A 12,717-nucleotide genomic window follows, 5' to 3' on the forward strand; every position below is an offset into this window, starting at 1 on the left:
CTGTCTTTGCACCATGAAACTTGGACACTCAAAAGTGCTCACTCTGGGGACTTCTGGTGACATTTATACTGAGGAAAACAAACACTACACGTAGCTAAGGCTACCTAGCATCTTCTAAGTTGCATTTTACACCTTCAGTCCAACTGGTGAAAATTTTGTGAAATTTCATCTATCTCATGCATGCCCCAAGCTGAAACTTTATAAAAATATTTCAGATAGTGTGTCAAATGGCTTTTCATTTGATTTTGACAACAGTGCAGTTCTATCCCAAAGCTGAGCCAATCCAACAGCTAAGGTCATTGAATTAAGGTCAATTAATTAATTCAATAAGGTCAATTAATTCCTCCTCCTAACTCTGAGAGTCCTCCCTATCATTGGTGCCTACTCTAATGCTCAGATTTTTTAAAATGTGATTTTTTTTACAAGTCCTTAAACTCCTTGGGCCTCACAACTTCTTTACCATCTGCAAGTATCCCTGAAGCATCTCTACTCATCACAAGCACTATGCTAGTGCTGCTGTACAGAAGATGACAACCTGCTGTTGCTCTCAAATTGGCCCAAACACCAAAGGCCTGTATATGTGTGTGCATCTGTTCCTTCTTCTTGGTGGATAAAGAACTGGCTGGATGGTTGCACTCAGAGTTGTGGTCAATGGCTCAATGTCCCAAGTGGCGACAAGTGACAAATGGGATTGCTCAGGGATTGGGGGACTGGCACTGTTTAACATCTGTGTCAGGGACATGGACAGTGGGATTGAGGGCACCCCCAGCAAGCTCCCAAAGACACCAAGTGGTGGATGCCCTGGAGGGAAGGGATGCCATCCAGAGGGACCTGACAGCCTGGAGAGATGGGCCTGTGTGAACTTCATGAAGTTCAACAAGGCTGCAAATGAGACAGGGCACAAATACTGGTACTGTACATTTTTAAAACACAAATACCATAAATATATGTGTGTGTGTGTATATATATATATACATACATATGTGGTTTGCTACAGCACTGGATGGAATGCTCCACAAAAATATGTGAAACTAGTCAGACAGATTATAAAATCTTCGCTCTGTTTGTTACAAGTGCCAAAACATGCATGAGTCAGAGAGTTCATGAAAAGAAAGCTGTGACCATTTAGGCAGTTGAACCCTACCTTGCAAAATAGGATCAAGCCCTTTCTACAAAAGTTTTTTTAAAATAGGTGATCAATTATTATATTTGGCACATTTTCTGGCTGCTTATTCTGACACATTTGGGTCAGATGTACCCAAAATGCTGAGTACTCAGGGCTGCAATTACGTCACTTACAGCACTACTTTAAAAACACAAAGATGAATGCAATGCTTCTATTTTCATTTTTAAAAAAGCTCTTAAAGAGCTCAATGGACATTCACACCAAACACAAGTTTTCACCTTGCTCACAGGCACCAATTCTCCAGCCATAAAATAAGATAAATCCATTTCCTCTCCCTGAGGCATAGTAAAATACTTGTAACAACAAGCAATATTCAATATAGGTCACAAGGGTGAACTAATCAGTTTGTGGTGCTCTTGTTCCTGCAGCCTGAGGGGAGAAGGCAGCACACCTCAGATGGAAAGGTAAACCTGCACCAATGACTGAGGAAACTGCTGTGAGAAGGTAGTAAGAGGGATCTGGCCTCCCCAGGACCTACCCACTGACCAGAAAGCACAACCAGCAGAAGGTTTCCAACCAACACGGAGTGGCCACTTTGGTGCAGAATCATTAGAGGATGGGGCACACCAATGTGGGACTGCCATCAAGAAAAGGTAAGCATGACAGTAAGACTTTGAAAAGAGAAACACTGTTTAACACCATGGTGCAACAGAACTACTAGAGATTTGGCCTCTTTTTGCAGATCTGCCTCTGCTTTTGGAGAAAATCTGTTATTTTGGCAAATCATTTGCCCTCCCATCTTTCCACTTCCTGTCTCTAAATCAAGAGCAATGATCCACCTAGGATTTAGGTGTGAAGCGAGCAGCAGACATTATCTCTGAGGGTCTCACAAGCCTACTGATAACTATTACAAATTTCACAAAGAAATATATCCATTCTGCCTTCAGAGCAGGATTAAGCAGAGCACATTAAGAGAACACAAGTTACGCAAAAAGAAGAAAGCAAAGTATGAATTGGATAAGCAGCTGCTTATCCAATTCATGGACATTCAAAAAGGCAGGGGCTTTGGGGTTCATGTATCATGAAATAATATGGCATAATATTGAGATGCAATATATTAATAATATAAAGAGTACGGTAAAATTAAGAGGCACAGGTAAAGCTCAATGCTGCAATTTTAAGGCTTGCATACTTGACTTACTCTTCTAAAAAACTGCTCTTTTAAAACTGTACTTTTCTCGTAATATCTTTACTTCAGCTTCAATATTTTCTAAAAGGCCATCTACAAGTACCAAAGAAAAACAGTAATTACAGAAAAATTCAAGACAATTACTTAATACATCCACATGGACTAAATAACATTGGACAATAAGCTAATAGAAGTATAACCAAGAAGGTTTTGCTCAAAAACCTGGAAGTTAGCTGCAAAAGCCAACTTAGAGATTCTGGAAGACATTCCTCATTGACATACATGACAGCACAAGGAAAACTTACAGGAAAAAAAACCCCACCATTTTAAACCATAGGTGAGAAGGCCATGAATAACAACAATACAGCCCAGGTGATATTTCTAAATCTTACTTCAGCACTCAACGTTATTTCAACATGGGCTCTCAGGTTGTGAAATCAATGCAAGTATTTTAGAATACAGGAAGCATTCTCCTCAGTCCCAATTTCAACTTTAGCACATCACCATGCACAGAGCAGGCATTTTTTCCCTAACTTCATTTCAGCAAACCTATTCAGGGTAAGATTACATTCTGTGAAACATCTCAAAACAAATTCTACAAAATGTGCTTGACTCTCTCGGCATCAACTTTCCACCAAGCAAGGAACATTTTCTCATCTCATTCTTCTGCAGAGGAAGCATTGTCATACCTCAGTGTAACTTCATTTTTAATGGATATTTACTTCATTTCAGCTGTGTTTCAAACACACCCTTCATCTATCTACACATGGAACAGAAACTCAAACAATCCAGTTAATCCGAAACATGACAGAATGAACACCTCTCTAGCAAAAGATTCACACCAGACACACCAGGCAAATCCTGTGCTTTCTGTACTGCTTTTCAAATACCACAGTGTTACCTTCAGGGGCCAAAGGAGACCTGAAAGAGCCTAAAGCTCATAGACACAGATCTCCACTCACTGCTCCACTCTTCAAACCCTACATGTTTATCCTACCTATATAAAAAAAAGGCCTTTTAGCAATCTAGCTATTCCATAAGGCTAATATACCTGGCAACTAAAAATTAAATACCTACTTCACATTTGCTAACATAAACACAAGGCAACACACAATCTAGTCAATGGGGGGGAAAAAGCCCATATAAGAATCTCACCAGGTAAGGAAAAGGATCACAGAATGCTCATGCCATTTCCATGAAGCATTTGGACCCTTCAGAGATGGCAGCTCTGGAATATAAAACCAGTGCAGTGACAATGATTTAGGTATCACTAGAAGCAGGATCTCAACCTAGATACCCTGGTGGTAGCACTTTCTTTCCTTTAAAGCATGATGAAAATCAAGGAGCAGAGGATGTTGTGATGCTACATTAGGGAGAGCACTGACCAACACTGAACCAGAAAAAGAAAATCTATCACCGCTCTTCAGATATTCAAGCAGTTACAAACTGGGCATCAAGGAGCAATTTTCATCAGTGGAATCAGGGATTGCTGTGGCTTAAACAGCACTCTGTTATAGCATCAGAACAGTACCAAGCACCTTCATCGGGAATAAACAGAAGATTCAGCACATAAACTGACATGTGTTAGTATTTAAAGATAGTATGAAATCAGCCAGAGGAGGAAGGAGTAGAAATACACTCTAAAATCATGGAAATGAGCAATCAGGTCACTTTCTCAAAACCCCTCTTGGAACACAAGCATGTTACAGCCCATGTACATCTGCCAAGACAACAAAAAAAGGTTTTTTTAAGAGTATACTCGTCTCCAGTTAGGAATTTTTTTTCCACACTGTTGCAACAAATCCACCACCTCCCTACTGCTAACCAACACTTGTGGTCAGATTAAATCAACTAAGAACTATTCCTATCCCACTTACATAAAATTCCAGAATTGTAAATCAGCCTCTTTTAATTCATTTTTAATCTCAATGACCCTCACTTCAAAAGAAAGAAAAAAAAGGCAAATCAAGTACTAAATCTAGTGTGCTTCTGCAGTGTATCCTCTTCAAAAGACTATCCACAACCTCAGCAAGAACTTCCAGGTAACTCTTTCCCTTGATACTTCAAAAATGGTATGAACAAGGAATCCCACTGACTTCTACCACATACCCCAAGGTGATTTTTCCTCATTACAGTTTTAAATTTCTCAAACAATTTTCAGGCACTTAAGTCCATTTTCAGATTGAGGCAAGCCAAAACATGAGATGTCTAGAAACTATTTTATAAGAGCAATAATAACACAGATATCCTGGCCCATTAGCTAACACTGAAAATAATCCAAAATATAAAACACAGACTTCTCAGGATTGTGCCCTCTTGAATAAAAAGGTTGTGGAAATTGGATTCTACCTCAATGACTTTGGTGCCCTGCAGCTAATTCTCACTAATTAAGTCCTAGAATACACTAAAACAGAAATTCAGAATGATTAAAAGATATGATACATGTTTATAACAACTCCTGTAATTACAAGGAATAAAAATCTTGAAGGTTTTTGGTGCCATCAACTCACAGACTGCTGCTATTAAGGGCTGCTATTCCAAACAGGTCTGAAATTTTTGAGAACCCATAGTCAAATAACACATTCCATATAATCCATATTATTAAGCAAGCAGGAAACCAATCTGTAAAGCTAGAAAATATTCTGACAGGATTCAGATGAAAGAAAACTACAGCATATTCTGCGTTTATGGACTGCTTTCCAGATACTGGCTCCTCATGCATCCATGTTGAGAGTCTCATACAGATGCAGCTGCACTCACCCATGTTCCCTCAATGCAAAGATGTATTCCACAGGTAACAGGGCAACAATTTGTAACAGAATCCTTGAATGGTTTGGCTTGGTGGGGACCCTACAGACTACCTAGATCCAAACCCCCTGCCAGGGCAGGGACACCTTCCCTCAGGGCCCCATCCAGCCTGGCCTTGAGTACTGACAGGGATGGGGCATCCACAGCTTCTCTGGGCAGCCAATCCAGCGTCTCACCACTCTCACAGCCAAAATTTCTTCCTAATAGCTACTCTAAATCTACCCTGTTTCAGTTCATTACCCCTTGTCCTAACACCACCTGTCCAAGTACCCAAGATAGAAGCACCAGAGCCAAAACTTCTCTGCTGAACTTCTGTCCAATAAAATGTGGGAAATGAAGAGCTGCCCACTGGTACAGCAAATTTTAGGCACATAAGATGTAACTACAAGAGATTCCATTTTTTCTGCATGTGCAGCCACACTCTCATCACCAGCACAACTGCAGAAAGCCCCCTGCCTGTCCTGTGACCTACAAGGAATGTAATCCAGGGGTGACACAAACGCACACTAGACAGTAAAATGTGAGATCATGCAAAGAACTGACAGATTAAATTTTCTGTCAGTTTGTCCTTTTACATTGCTGTTCCTTGGAAAGTGACAGTAAACTCACACTTAAAGCTGCACTACATTTGATGCAGTATAGTGTATGTAACACTGATTCCTAACAGGCACCAGCTGAACATGCCTGGTTTGCATGATCTACTTTTAACTGTCAGATTCAGACAACAAGCCCACTGGTTTTGTCTACAAATTGCCACCTACTTCACATCTTCCAGCAAAATACTGTGACAACTGGATGATCATCCTCTGTGTGCTCCTCTTCTATAAACTCTATTTTAATTCCCCTCTCACTAACTTAATTTCATCATTGGTGATCATAAAAACCCACATTTCAAATACATAAAAATTCTTTTTTACGAGTCATTTAAAAAGACAACTTCATCATCTCTACCAGGAAAAAACAACACTAAAGTCAAGTAGTTTTTCCTTACTTCATTATACCCCATAACAATACAAGCTTTCCTGCTCCTCAGAACACAGTCACATAACTTTAAAATCTTTTTGCTGACTCAGACAAAAATTCATCACAAAATATAACTGTCAGATTCACCAGTGACAAAAGAAGCTCCTGAGAACCACAGCCTAATAAAGCTTTCCTCCTTGAAGGATGACAGCAGTCTTTCCCATATGAAAGATTCATTTTTATTTGATATTGTTAAAGCAATATTCACTCAGGGCACTTTCACACTAGACTTTATTTTCAAGAAAACCAGTTATAAGATCAAAATAGAAGTCAAAAACCAATATTTCATGGGCATGTCTGGAAAATCTGCAAGTGATTTTGGTAAAATAATTGTATCATATGTTGGTGTCCTGAGGATTAACCACCTCCTTCTGCAGTTGATCTACAGTGGTCAATACAAAAATTTTCTTCAAAGTAAGCAGTGCAAGATTACTCTAGTAAAAAGGAGTTGGTTGAGTTTACCAATCTACAGTGAATAATTTCTTTGTTAAAAGAAATTTTACAGACACAAAAGAGAACATGTCTTAAATTTATGTATATAGGTACTGTTGTATCAAGAACTGCTCAGTGCTATAAATGATCCAACTTAAAAGCCTGGCAATTGTCATTCATCTCACACGGATTTTGTTTGATAGAGACTGACATGCAACAGAGACCTATGTTAGAAACCACTGTGTGTATGTGGTCAAAACCAGAGGAGAATCATGCCTCAGGAGATGATAATTCCCTTCAGAGTGCTCCTATTTGAGACACTCTGAAATCATCCACTGAATCTGGAAATTCTGACTGTTATAATGCCTACAGACTAAAAAAATCATCCATGGATCCTGTGAAATGTATTTATTTCTTGGCTTACATTCTCACTTTGCTCTCTCTTCTCTGCCTTTACAAAACTGAAGAATGTCTGCAGTGCAATTCTAAAGATCACTTGTTGAAAGCAAGCCTGAAGAGTTTTCAGTACCCACGGAAACCTGCAGAAACCCAGTGTATTTAGAAACTGCTTCCTTGCTTTGCCCCTTCCCAGTGACTTCCCAGGCACTATAACACACTGCTTATTGTTTGGCAAAATAAACTTCACTTTATGATGAACATTTCTCATTCTCCAGGACTAGAGCTTTAGGCCAGACAGCATCATAAATACATGCTACTAGAGTCTCGCATATCTGCATGCACACACACTTTTTAGGAGCATTATCACCATTTCCTTGACTCAAATACAATCTTAACAACAGAAAAAGAAAAATCTGACAAATTTTCAGGGCAATCACATAGCAGTTAATATTCAGAGAATGAACAAAGTTGGGTTTTCCCTTTTCTTAAATACTGCTAGTGATCATGTAACTATGACACATCTGCACAGCATCAGTATTTCTCACCTCACCTCTTGCACTGAGGTAACCTGACCTAGTCATGATGTTACTGGCATTGTAAACCTCTCTAATGGAGTCTTTTATACCCATGGTGGGGTGCATAAGTAACAAAAGTTAATAGAGCCTTTAAGGGAAATTATTACAAAAACATTTAAGACAGTTGTACAAGTTTTTATGAATGGGCATCTTTTACCCTTGCAGATGCAGCTGCCATTTGAAACTATTTTAGAGCAGAAGGCTCTATCAGTCACATAGCTGAGCTCACACAGATATCACAACAGCCTTACACATGAGTAATATCACATGTTATATCAAGAAATTGGTTTATGGACATTTTAGAGGCACTTTGATTTTTGGTTTTGGTTTTTATGTTGGATTTTTTGGGTTTTTTCCAGTGCAAGAGATCTAGACAGTTTATATTTGATAGGCTGTTCATAAATTATAGTCTACTGCTGTTTGCAGGTTGGAACTTCATCCCACACAGATTTCATTTTATCATCAGACTGTTTAATTCTGCGCTTATAAAAATGTCATCCTAGTCATAAGGGAAGAATTAGACAGCACTGTCTTGAGATTTTCTGCACATACCGTGACAAGATGCAGATACTGTGATACTAAGATGCCAGCAGAGTGTATCAGTTCCAGGATCAGGCCAATACACATGCTGTTATTGAGCTATGGCTTGCTGCTTTCAAAAGTGCAATGAAATAATAAAATAATATAACCTAGTAATACATTAACTACATTGCAGTATTCACAGTGCTATCCCTTGATATCATAGCCTGGAATGCACTAACACACTGATAATATCCTGAGTACATTAAAAATTATTTTGGAGCAAAAGCAGTACCAGCTTCTATACTATCTCCCAAAATAATATTCTGAGAGTGTGAAAGAAGTTATCAGGAGATTCTAACCCTTCTGCATGTTGTGGATTGCACAGTCTTTCTAAAAGACAGCGAATTTCCCCTTGGGATTCACTTAGAATCAAGTTTTGTGAGAACATATTATAGGTTTTTTCCAAGTATTTTATCCAACATGATGAATGATATACAAAAAATATCTCTGTATAGAGTCAGGGGAAGATAATTTAATCACATATAATATTTGAATACTCACATATGTTATTGTATTTTAATTTGTACAATAAATTGTAAGTTAAATAGTTTAAAATTTTATCACTTGTGTAGTTTATGGAATTACTGCTGATGTATAAAACATTCTGTTCTATGAAGATTAAAAAATGTATATTTAAAATGTATATAGAGAACCAGCTAATGAGCTAAACAGATGGGGTTGTGTATTTAACTTCACTGGAAAGTACTGAAATAAAGTAACAGCATTTGTGTAAATGAAAATAAATCTCATGAAAATCTGAATGGATTTTCCTTTGTTAGACAGAAATTTTGTGCTTGGCATATAACTACATATTATAGCCAATGGCTGTGGTTTGCTGACACATTTTGTCAATAGCTATGTCTCAGCTGTTAAAAAACAGTAAGTTTGTACATTTAACTCAATACTAGTACAAGGGTTTCTGCACAGATACCAATTTACAGAACTGAAAAAAGAAAAAAAAATCATGAATCTCAGTACTTCAAAAAATATAATTTTCCCAAAAGTATTTCTTTCAAAAAAAAACTCAGCAAATTAAAGTGGAACTTAATCACAGAACTGATCCTTTACATAAGCCCTGCAACCTGATAGAAGCAGACACCCATGTCTGGTTACATCCATGGAGCCTTTGGGGGACTACTTTTGTCTTTAAACACTCAGATATGCAGATCAGACTGCAAGTTGAAGGCTTGAATCTATTTCATCAAAAATGATGTTGGTTTGAAAGGCAGCTATCATTAAACTGCCAGGCAAAGGCAGAGGAAGTACGTATTTTAAATAAAACCTATCTATTTCTCTTTTAGATCCATTTAAGAACTTTCAAAGCAAAAAATATTTCCACTGGAGCTTACTTTTCACTGCTTGTGCCATTCATTTAACATATAGGACATGTTCAGTTTGGACAGGAAAGCTGGATGCTTTATTCCATATTTAGGGCAACAGCAGTACCTTCATTTACAAAAGATATTACCCCAGTGTTACTATTTCTTATTTAACTTCCACTATTTCACAGAGAAAAATGTATTTTATATTAGAGCCAAAATTAAATCAAACTTAATCCCAAATTATGCTAAACACTTAAAGGGGTTTTGATAGATTAAGGCCCACTCCATCAAGCTGCTCCCCACAGACAGGTCTCCATTTGTAAGAGCCCACACAGCAATCCTCGCTGGAGGAAGACACTACAGAGATTCCAGCACAAAAAAATCACAAATGTCTTGCAGCAGACATAGAAACCAAACCCACCACGTTTCTCCCAAAATTACTAGAATACAAACACTTCCTTCCCATTAGTACATGTTTAAATGTTTAACCTAAATCCATCTACTAACAGCTGATACCCTGAGCTCCACTATTTGCAAATCTATTTTACTGAATCTGTGGTGCAGAGAACATATCTAGAAGTGAGATAAACTCTTTAAGATGAACCATTACCATATTTCACTAGAGTAATATATTATTAGCATTGTGGTACACAGAAATTCTCAGAGGGAAGTACAAACTTCCAACCTCAATGGTTTTACACCAACTGTCTTTAGAACATCCCCACGCTCCACAGTGCTTTAAATCCTCATACAAATAAACTTGTACACACTGAACTCAGAGGGAAAACCACCTTTTGAGAAACTACATAACAATATTCCCAAAGTATATATTCCTTCAGGTGAACAACTCAGCCTGCAACATAACTTTTCACGTTATGAATAATTCTTCTCCCTTTTTTTTTTAAATCACTGTGGTTGTTCAAGTAGCTACTTACCCACTTAATAGCTTGATTTCATGATGCATTATATTAGGGTTTTTCCATGAACAGAATATGTTTGCAATACAGTAGGCATGAAGCACACAAGACAGAGTAACAGAAGCACAGATCACATACACATCTGTTCTCTCAGGTCTCAGCCTGAGGAGCAAAGACAGAAGGACACATGCACACAGCAGTCTAAATGCAAGACATCATCCTCATCTTTTTCAGCTTTCTTCATCTACATCAGCTCACTGACTGAAGTACAGGTATACTTGAGGAAGAGGGGCATGCAGCCATCCAGAAAAAAATACAAAGGAAACACTTTTGGAAACTGAACACACACATACATTCAGTTGCCTATTCATGAGGAAAGGCCATGACAACAGTTTTCAGGAAACTGCAACTGAGACTGAATTTTGTTTTCCTAAATTACTGCAACAAGAGCAGGCTTTGCTGGTCTGTGCTATGAATGTGTCAGTACCAGGAGCCTGCAGATCCCAGGAGATGCACAGGAAAGCAGGCCTCACATGCTCCAGAGCTTCCGGGGCAGCCAAACTCCTGCAGATGACAGCTGTCACTGGACAATGCACAAACCCAAACGCTGCAAGGGATCGCTGGAAAACTAACATGGCCTGAGGGTATGCAAACCTCTCACACAGCAGGATAGATGTTAAGCCTCAATCAGACCACTGGTTTATCTGGAGTGATTTTGAGAACAGGATAAGAACAGCTGCAAAAATTGATGCAGGGTAGTGCTGTTTTGCTGCTTCTTCCATTCACAAGGCATACTGACCAAACTCATGGAGAATGGCTACAAAATTTATACCACTTACAATAACGAAATTGCATATGGGCACTCCAAAATGTTGAAGCATGATGGGTGGGCCCATGCATACTTTACTAGCAAGCTTGTAAAGTACTACTGACATTTGCAAATAAGTACAGAAATAAACAAAGCCACTGAGATCCTATTCAAAAGAAAAAAACACAGTCCTCTGTCATTTGTCCTGTCCAGTGGCAAAGATGCTGCTCATCAGGCCTAAGACATCTCTCCCATCTACAACTTCTTGGACCAGAATGTCACGTGTATGCAGACAGAGATAGGTCATGCTCCAAGCAGACTTTCAAAGCAAGACTAAAATTGTGATCACTGGATTGCACACATCCACTTTTTTTAAAAATCATTCTGCAAAATCTCTCACAGCTGCCCTAAACAGTTTACAAAAACAAAGTGATCAGAGAGATGATTTATGTTTGCAACATAAATGTCTTCCCTTTCCATGAGCCAGCTTAATGCAGACGCTGCTGCACTCACCCCAGCTGAGGTTTGGCAGGAATCGGGGGAGGAATGATGTTGATGAGTGAAAGTGTTTGAAGCCCAACTAATTTCTCTTCAACTCCTACTGGTCCCCCCTGCTCTCCCAAGCCACTTCCAGCCTGGCACTTGTTAGCAGCTCCCGACGCTGGGGAAAAGAGGTGCCGTGCAAAAGCTTCCTCCGAGCAGCTGAGAGGAGACTCTGAGAAGGTTATGCAGAAATAAAACCAAACGAAATGACTGTTCGCAGGTCGGCACGCTTCACCTATCTTACACCGGGAACAATGGAGCGGCGGGCAGCGGGAGGATACGGCCCGGGAGGACGGGGCCGGCGGGACGCGCTGTCCGTCCGTCCGTCCGTCAGCTCTTTGTCCGTCTGTCAGGCAGCCCCGCCGGCCCCATCCCCGCCGCCCCGGCGCGGCCTGCGCGGCCCCGCGGCTCCGGGCCGGGGGAGCGGACGGAGCGGGAGCAGCGGGCGGAGGGCGCCCGCCGCCTCTTCATCCCCGCTCCCCGCCGGCCTCTCCGCGCCGGGGCCAAGCGCGGCCCATGCGGGACGCACCGCGCCGCGGCCCCCCCTTCCCTTCCTTCCCTCCTTCCCCTCCCTGTCCTCCTCCTCCTCCCGCCCTCCCTCCGCGCACCGAACGGCCCCGACCGGCCCCGGCTCGCTCCCGCCGGCACTTACCGGCCGCAGAGCTGCGAGGAGAAGGCGGCCGGGCCGGGCCGGGCCGGGGCGCGGCGGCGGCGGCGGCGGCTCAGAGCGGCCGTGCCGCGGCCCCGGGCATGGCGGGGGCGGCGGGGCGCGGGCAGGGGGGGCCGGCGGGGCGGCGGCGGCGGCGGGGGGGGCCCGGGGGGAGCGGCGGCGGCGGCGGCTCCTTCCTGCTGCTCCGCCGAGCGTCCGCGGGCGGTGACAGCGACACCCGGCCAGAGCGCCGCGCGCGCGCTGCACCACGGGAAACGCGCCCGGAGGACCGGCGGGACGGGAGGAGGAGGAGGAGGATGGCGATGACGGCGATGGGGAAGCGA

General features: G+C 41.4%; 1 protein-coding gene across 5 annotated transcripts in view; it reads right to left on the minus strand.

The window, feature by feature from the left end:
• ZNF148 (zinc finger protein 148) overlaps window positions 1–12,454 on the minus strand; it is a 40,838-nt gene extending 28,384 nt beyond the window's left edge. For 4 of the 5 annotated variants that reach the window (XM_064718241.1, XM_064718240.1, XM_064718239.1 and 1 more), the window contains exon 1: window positions 12,377–12,454. The gene's annotated coding sequence lies outside the window, so the exon portion shown is untranslated. Of the gene's footprint in view, window positions 1–11,694; window positions 11,859–12,376 lie in introns of those variants that run through there. The other variant, XM_064718238.1, reaches the window with a different exon arrangement.
• Between the last annotated feature and the right edge of the window lie 263 nt (window positions 12,455–12,717).

The sequence above is a fragment of the Zonotrichia leucophrys genome, chromosome 7, assembly GCF_028769735.1.
Source record: "Zonotrichia leucophrys gambelii isolate GWCS_2022_RI chromosome 7, RI_Zleu_2.0, whole genome shotgun sequence".
Lineage (NCBI taxonomy): Eukaryota > Metazoa > Chordata > Aves > Passeriformes > Passerellidae > Zonotrichia > Zonotrichia leucophrys.